Genomic DNA, 7,184 nt, shown 5'->3' with positions numbered 1-7,184 from the left:
GAAATGTCTTCATCTGAAAATTCCACCTGTCGCCAATCGGTGAACGTCCAGTTGCGGTATTGGCGTGCAAATTCCGCGTTCGTCATCAGTGAACAGCACTAAGCATTGGTATATTAACCAAGTACCTGCTGTAGAGGGTCATACGCAGCGACGTTCGTTGAACGATCGTTGAGGAGACTGCTCAACATGTGCACGTCTATTGATCGGTACACAACTCTGCAGCAACTGCAGTTGCTTCGGCGCCGATTTTGGATAGCGGCATTTTGCCATGCTCTTAACACTTTAACAACAACAGCACGCTAACAGTTCACAAACTTAGCCATTTCAGAAATGCTCTCACCCTTGACCCAAAAGCCAATGATCATGCCTTTTGGACATCAGATAAATCGCTGTTTCTGCAAAGTGACAACGATTAAAGTTTTTTCTGCGTCCCCCGATACTGTTTATATACCTCCACTTTTATTGGTGCCACCTTCCGTCTGAGAGTTGTTATTGCACGTTGACGTCGAACACAGGCAGTGGTCACATTAATATGACTGGACCGTACACAAGCGGCTATTACAGATAGATGCATGGAACCACCTCCACGTACTTGGGAACATTTTTGTGACGTTGATGGTAATTATAGTTTCCCAACTACAGTTCGTCTACGTTCCACAACAGAGCTGAGAACCCAGCCCTTCATCTCGAGTTTCATGGAACTTTGGAATAGTAGAAGCAGCTACATCAGATCAACCACCACCGCCAGCAGAAAATGAATTAACACTCGTGCAAAACTCTAGCAATATTAGTACCCTAGACTCTAGAACGCATCGAACATATACATGAATATGAGGACAGTTCCCTCCCTACCCACGTCATACGGGGAAGATTGTTATATTTCATCACAGATGAACGAAGACACATAATGGCACAGACCACGGGCATCGCATGTTAAGCGGTCCACCATCAGCGGTGTAACTAAGAAACGTGCTTGCCGCCTAAGTAATTGAACCGCCTAGGTAACTAGCAAGACGGCTTTATAACTGGCATCAGAACACGCGGAATGAGTTGTCATCGTGCTGCCACTGGAACAGGTTATGGTTAAAGCTAGCTACGATAAACCAAGATCGGCTGTCCTTTATTACCGAAGGACTCGGAGTATGACATCGCTCCGCTACATTCTGACGAATTTGTTGTCTCGCGCCGGCCGGGGTGGCCGAGTGGTTCTAGGTGCTGCAGTCTCGAACTGCACGACCACTACGGTGGCGGGTTCGAATCCTGCCTCGGGCATGGGTGTGTGTGATGTCCTTAGGTTAGTTAGGTTTAAGTAGCTCTAAGTTCTAGGGGACTGATGACCTCGGAGGCTAAGTCCCATAGTGCTCAGAGCCATTTGAAACATTTTGTTGTCTCGCACTGCTGTATTGCCAGGAACTACTGCTCTGCCAACAGGCTCGTGTCCGAAACATTTCCTCAAGACGTCAGTGTTTTCGTTGTCTACGTAGCGTGGAACACTCTGAACTTCGTCAGGATATCATGGAATACCACTGACTCTACTGTCCTATGCTATTGAAAACATATGTCGGACCAAAGATGTAATTACTATCTACCGAGCGGAAGAGATGTAGAACTGTTATTTGCGTTTCCAACAGCATGTACTTTAGTTCCTTCCGCTGTGAAATTCGTCAATGAAATATTAGAAATCAGTTACTAATAATTCCTTTATGGTTCAGTAACAGAACAGTTCATTACAACAGAATTTTTTGTGATTTTCTGCCAGTTAATAAAAAATGTTCGTACCTGAACGCTAGTGTATAATGAGTTATCAACTTATATGCATTTCACAATCTTTGGTACATCCTATAACGTAATTATGTGATTGCATGAGCTGTTAGAACTTCCGGTTAGAAATGGGGACAATCATTCAAGAGCCATAAACGAGCCAAAGAAGTTGATAAATGATGACGAAATCGGAAAAGGTGAAGTCGATTTCAATTGCCTGAACATGGAGTCTTTCGCGGCTGCATGCCTGAGTAAAATCTTCTTGGTTTTCAAGCGGGGTCATTTCGAATAAAACACTCGAGCTTTCGATGGATTTACTCACCATGGTTGTCAGGAGTAAAAACCATTGACTGTCGGGGCTAGTTTTTTTTTTTTTTTTTTTTTTTTTTTTTTTTTTGCTTTGTCATTTCAGTTCCTGACAAAGGGAGCTGTCTGGTAGCTAATAAAGCTGCTCTTCAGCCATAGGTTGTACAAAATGAAAATATGTTTTAAAACACATAACAGATCACAAGTGACGATTTCTTTGAAAACACAACCGTGAATAATATTTATCATTTTGACAGAAAAGCAGATGATAAAATTAAGGAATGAAATACACAATAGTGGACAATGTTGAAAATTATTGAAAAAAGTCGATGATTCAATATTACGTATAAAAGAAAATCACTGATGATGATGTGAGTGAGTTGTGATGGGTTGATGATATTGGTGTTGCATGGTAGTGGTCATGGTTAAGAAGAATGTGAAACGATGAGTGTGGCTATGGAGCCTATACAAATGCTGGAAAAAACTAAAAATCAGCAAGGTAGAAGAGGCAGGAGGGAGGAAAATGGGAGGAAGGCGTGAGGTTCAGCCAAGTGACAGTGGATGGAAACGATGGTATACTTCGGGACGGATTTCATCGTTGGGGCAGAGACTAGCACGGTTTTCCGCTTCTGTATGCAAAATGGAAGCTTCTGGCACCATTCAGAGGGCGCCGAAGCGATGCACGTGCTACTAGTGAACTGTGTAGGACGGTTATAAACGGTAAGGTAAAACTTATGGAGACGAGCGTGATTTGTTCTATAATTATTGACTGGGTTTAAGAGGGTTGATGTTAAGGAGCTATTGGTTACACTAGGTGGTAAAATGATGGAGATGGATCTGGAGGGCCGGGCGAAGTGGCCGTGCGGTTAAAGGCGCTGCAGTCTGGAACCGCAAGACCGCTACGGTTGCAGGTTCGAATCCTGCCTCGGGCATGGATGTTTGTGATGTCCTTAGGTTAGTTAGGTTTAACTAGTTCTAAGTTCTAGGGGACTAATGACCTCAGCAGTTGAGTCCCATAGTGCTCAGAGCCATTTGAACCATTTTTTTGATCTGGAGGGATCGTTGGGATTCCCGCAAATGGTGAGTCTGGCAGATCATCGCAGATCCCGTCCGCCGTGGTACCGAGTGACGTCAACTGGTGCGAGGCGACGCCTCCACGAAAGACAAGCCGCGGCGCGTACGTCACGAAGGTAGGCCGAGCTCGCTCAACTCAGCAGAAAAACTGCGTTTGTACACCAGTTAACTCGTAACTGGGCGTGTGTGTACAAACGAGAATAGCATCTTCTACTGGAATCCATTATTATGGAAGCTTACTGATGTTAGTCCTACAGTGATAGGAAGTGCAATGGCATACTAGTAATTTGTTACGGCTGTACTAGGGTACAATAAAATTAAAATTATTATCAGTTGCATAAGGCACCACATCTTGTATGAAATGAGGACTGTTACGCAGAAGAGACTAAATGCTGCAAACAAGCCGTTATACCATTTATGCCGAGAACTGATCTTAAAATAAGACTTCATAATACTAGATTCCAGCAGAAGGTGCAATTCTCGTTTGTACGTACACGCCCAGTTCCGAGTTAATAGCTTTAGAAAAGCATTTCGTCTGCTGAGTTAAGCGAGCGACCGAGCTCAGGCCTGCCTTCGTGACGTACCCGTCGCGGCCTGTCTCCCTCGTGGGCCTCGGTGTGAGGAACCATCACCACGTTTGAAACTACCGCTCCCACCTCCCTACAATTTTCAACCATCCGCCTTTCCTCTCTTTCCATATCGAAAGTCCGCCCCCACGCTCAACTAAATGGGTCCCCCAGGTTTCCGTCAAAATCGTTGCTGTAAGTTCTAATCTCGGCCGCATCTTATATAACAGCTCCCTATGTTTAATATGACGCTTGTGCTCAGTATATTGCTCCACAACTGCGCGAATTGTTTAACCCATATACGTGCTGCCACAATGGCAAGGGACACCAGACACATCGGACACACAAAGAGATATGCCGTCTTTAACAGGGCGCAGCATATCTTCTGTCCTTAGGGCAAGACAGAGCAGTGGTCTCAGTTCATGTCTCTCCACCACACGTCCTAAATTGTTGCTGGTTGCCCCACACTCTGGCAGGAAAGCATCCACGTTAGCCTCTTCTGCTGACTCATAATGCATCCTTCACTGGGGACAACTGAAAATATGTTCAGTTTCTATGTCGCTAAAAAGATTGTCTCCGAACAAGTGCTTCAGATGTTGCAATTCAGACTGGATGGTTTTCTCAAAAATTATCCTTGCTCTGTATACTGACGTATACAGGACCGGTGTTGATGGGAACCGGTGTTACCACTGCGGCGAAGGCGTTGGCATGTATAAAATATACAATATTGAAATGTTGTTAGCAAAAATCTCGAATAGGTCTTGACCGCTTAACTTCAAATTTGAAACGGTACTCTATTAAACATTCAGACTACAGAACTGAATTTGCTATAACAGTAAACAAGGTTCCAGAGCAGAGAGAGTGGGGAAAGAGGAGATGGGCCTAGGGGTGGGAGGAAATTGTCATAGGAAAGGAGGAGATGGATTAAGGGGGCAATAAGATATGGAGTAAGAAGTGGAGGAGAAGACAGACAGAGAAGTGAGAAAGTGATGGACAGAGATTGCGAGAAAGAGGAGGAGATTGACAAAGAGAGAGGGAGGAAGAGGTGGGTAGAAACAGGAAGTAGAATTAGATTAGAACATGCTTTCTCTTTTATTTCTTTTTCATTCAACCGGACTGATACACAGAAACGCGTGACCAGATAAGCTATTAATGAAAATGAGCTCAATGCGGAAAAAAAAGAACTGAGGTACATTTCTCCAGTTCTACTTTTAATATTGATATTCATCATTTTCTGCAGTTTATTTTGCATAACATCTTCTGTGATTTCCAGAATGAGATTTTCACTCTGCAGCGGAGTGTGCGCTGATATGAAACTTCCTGGCAGATTAAAACTGTGTGCCCGACCGAGACTCGAACTCGGGACCTTTGCCTTTCGTGGGCAAGTGCTCTACCATCTGAGCTACCGAAGCACGACTCACGCCCGGTACTTACAGCTTTACTTCTGCCAGTATCCGTCTCCTACCTTCCAAACTTTACAGAAGCTCTCCTGAGAACCTTGCAGAACTAGCACTCCTGAAAGAAAGGATACTGCGGAGACATGGCTTAGCCACAGCCTGGGGGATGTTTCCAGAATGAGATTTTCACTCTGCAGCGGAGTGTGCGCTGATATGAAACTTCCTGGCAGATTAAAACTGTGTGCCCGACCGAGACTCGAACTCGGGACCTTTGCCTTTCGCGGGCAAGTGCTCTACCATCTGAGCTACCGAAGCACGACTCACGCCCGGTACTCACAGCTTTACTTCTGCCAGTATCCGTCTCCTACCTTCCAAACTTTACAGAAGCTCTCCTGCGAACCTAGTTCTGCAAGGTTCGCAGGAGAGCTTCTGTAAAGTTTGGAAGGTAGGAGACGGATACTGGCAGAAGTAAAGCTGTGAGTACCGGCCGTGAGTCGTGCTTCGGTAGCTCAGATGGTAGAGCACTTGCCCGCGAAAGGCAAAGGTCCCGAGTTCGAGTCTCGGTCGGGCACACAGTTTAAATCTGCCAGGAAGTTTCATCTTCTGTGATATTCATTGCACAGTTCACATACACAGTCTTCACTCTCTTCGTAGGATCTCCTGTTTTAGCTGACCCTGTGGTGACCTGCATGTGTTGCCTATAGTGTTACATCATTTCGGAATTCATTGTTGGCCTGTTTTCATTCTTCCATCATTTTGGCGTTGGCTGAGTAGAAGTCGTTACAGATAGAGTTGTGTTTGTGTTATTAATTGGCGTGGGCTTCCGTTGGACTTGTTGTTTAGCAACAGCATCTGCATTCTGATGCCTTACGCAAAGGCTTCCTTCGTTAATACGATGTAAGACAGTCTCGGAAGCGCTGTCTTCCCGTTGCCCAAGATTCGTTTCAGATAGCACCATTTGGCTTTCTCTGCTGTTTGTCCCAGAAGATGAGCATCCCATAAACTGCAATTGGTACTATGGCCGTTTTAAAAGTGTCATTGCTGCTTTTACTAAGGGTTATTAAGGCTCTTGGATGTTGTAAATTGCTTTTGCTACAATTGTTGCTCTTTCATTCACGTAGGTGTCGAATGATTTAGTGTAACTCAGGGACATTTGTACTTTGATACCACTTCTACTGGTTTACTTTGAAGGGACAATATGTCTTTCCGCGTTTGTTTACCGCCTCTCCTGATAATGACTTGTTAGGATTTGCGGCCGTTTATTTGTAGGTCATTTTCCTGGGCCCATTACATAAGCCTTTTTAGCTACTTTTGTAGCTCTTATTTGTCTTCTAAAATTGTTACCATGTCGTCCGCATAAAGTGTGATTATTTTTGAGGTGTCGATAATGACCTTTGCGGCGCCTGGTGTCATGATAGGGACCAGTGTCGGTCTGATCGGGTCCCCTTGTATTACTCCATTTGCCCGTGTTAAATTCTTGGATAGTGTGGTATCATCAGATATTTGGATGAGGTTGTATCTTGGGATATCTCCTCTGTTATTTGCTGGGTTTCACTATTTAACACACTGGCATTCTGGTTGAGTGTTTTTGTGTTAATGGTATCGAAGGCTTTGCTATATTACACAAATACCACGATTAGAGACCATTTGTTCAGTGAGCCATTACTACAGAGACTACGGTGAAATACGCGTTGCACCGTGCAGCCACAGTCGCAGTACGTGTTGAAAATTGTTTCGATGTCCCTCAACGCATGCATGTACGCGCTGTAGCATGTTGTGTCTTCACACTGGCCAGGCTGCATCCGAACAGTGTCAAAGGCTGCATGAACAGGCTGCTCCAGTGTCTCCACATTTGGAATAGGCTCTGCATGCACGATACTTTTGAAATGGCCCCCTAACCAAAACTCTCACTGATTGAGATCCGGTGAACGAGCATGCCATGCAACTGTACCCCCTCGTTCGGCCAATCGACCAGGGAATACACGACGGAGATGCGTCCTGACGTTAATGGTGAATTGAGCTGGAGCACCATCATATAGCAGCCACATAACCCTCCGAATCATCAATGGCACTTCTTCTA

This window comes from Schistocerca americana, chromosome 7, assembly GCF_021461395.2.
Source record: "Schistocerca americana isolate TAMUIC-IGC-003095 chromosome 7, iqSchAmer2.1, whole genome shotgun sequence".
Taxonomy (NCBI): domain Eukaryota; kingdom Metazoa; phylum Arthropoda; class Insecta; order Orthoptera; family Acrididae; genus Schistocerca; species Schistocerca americana.
Note: the sequence above shows the minus strand (reverse complement) of the source record.